The sequence below is a fragment of the Nematolebias whitei genome, chromosome 14, assembly GCF_014905685.2.
Source record: "Nematolebias whitei isolate Nwh7 chromosome 14, NemWhi1, whole genome shotgun sequence".
Taxonomy (NCBI): Eukaryota; Metazoa; Chordata; class Actinopteri; order Cyprinodontiformes; family Rivulidae; genus Nematolebias; species Nematolebias whitei.
Window position 1 is genome coordinate 2,534,138 of NC_056511.1, and position 1,643 is coordinate 2,535,780.

Sequence of the window (1,643 nt, forward strand, 5' to 3'; positions counted from 1 at the left end):
ACGGTGGTGCAACTGGTAGAGCTGCTGCCTCTCAGCGAGCAGGTCCCTGGTTCAAACCCCGGTCCAGGGGCCTTTCTGGGTGGAGTTTGCATGTTCTGTCCGATTTGTTTAGTTCAATCAGCAATACTTGATGAAAAATCATTTTAAAATAGTTTTCTAGCTTGTTTTAGTTCTATTTTTAAGGTGTGTTAATGTTACTGGTTACATTTTTGTAGTAAACTAATTATTTCAACTCATCGATTGTTTTTAGAACCATTCAATGAATTGTTTGGACGCCGTGTTCATTCGATAATAAAACAGTTGCAGACTTTAAGACGTAACGTGAATATTTTCTGGTTTCTAAACGTTTTAGAGGCGTCTGATTTGCTGAATGACGCCGAGCTTTAGATTAAACGTGTGGTTTTATTTTACCAATTAGTTGGATTTTACCAGGACGTAAAGGAAAATCCACACTGGAGGCAGAACACGTTCCTTCCAGAACGTTCTCCTCTGATGTCACGAGCTGTGAAAATCCAAACCCCAGTGTGAGAGTTCAGAAGCCCAAACCCAGTCCGGCTCCGCAAATGTCCGTGACGGGCAGATTCATAAACGAGACGTTTCACAGCTGAGCACGAACAAAACCTGACCCGGGTCAAAAGGTCTGGACAGAACCCAACAGACCAAACCCAAACCCAGTTATGATCATCTGTTCCACTAGAAATTACACTTCCTGTGAAAATGCAGTGTGAAGGCTTACTGCAGATGAGCTAGTGGAAAAACAGCTGAAATGAGCTAAAAACAGCTGAAATGTAGCTGAAACAGCAGAAAAAGACTAAATTAGCAGAAGAAAGCAGAAATAACTCATATTCTAAACAAAGATTGAATTAATTTGCTGCATTAGGTTAAAATAAGCAGAAAGTAGAACAAAAAGCTAAAATTTGCAGAAAAAAAATCTAAAAAGGAGCCAAAAAAGCAGAAAAAGCTTAACCTACAAGAAGGCAGTGAAAACAGCTAAAAAGCAGCTAAAAAAAATCAAAAAGAAGCTTAAATTACCAGAAGGAAGTGGAGAGAGCACTTTTTTTTATTAATATGAAAAATGTTTAAATGAGTGCAAAAATGTGGAATTAGCTGAAAAAGTTTAAATTAGCATAAAAACAGCTAAATAGTAGCTGAAATAACAGAAAACACTGAAACTTGCAGAAATACGCTGAAAGGAGCATAACAAGCTGAAATTAGCAGAAATAAGTTAAAAGAAGCCAAAAATGTTGCTGTTAGCAGAAAGCATCTGAAAGGAGCAGAAAACAGCTGAAAAAAACAGCTGAAAATAGCTGAAAAAGAAAGAAGCTGAAGCAGAACAAAATGTGAAAGGAGCAGTAAAAGGTTGTAAACAGAGCTAAAGATCTGAAGGAGGTAAAATGAGCTCAATTCATTTTCTATGAGGAAAAAATATCAGAAAAGGCTCAAATATTTCAAACAGCTAAAGTTGCACCAGTACCAAAAGTCACAGCAGGATTGTCCTGAAACAGCTGAACGTTTTATGAGTCGTTGACTGAAAACTGTGGGACGAGAATCGTGCTGAAAAACGTACGGAAGAAAAATGTCTGACGGTGTACAACCTGCAGCTGGATCCAACCTGCAGCTGGATCCAACCTGCAGCTGGATCC

The 1,643-nt window shown here is 38.5% G+C and overlaps 1 protein-coding gene across 2 annotated transcripts in view; it reads right to left on the reverse strand.

The window, feature by feature from the left end:
- The window catches only part of pof1b (POF1B actin binding protein), a 51,782-nt gene that overhangs the window by 15,567 nt on the left and 34,572 nt on the right, over window positions 1-1,643 (reverse strand). The gene's annotated exons all lie outside the window — the stretch shown is intronic.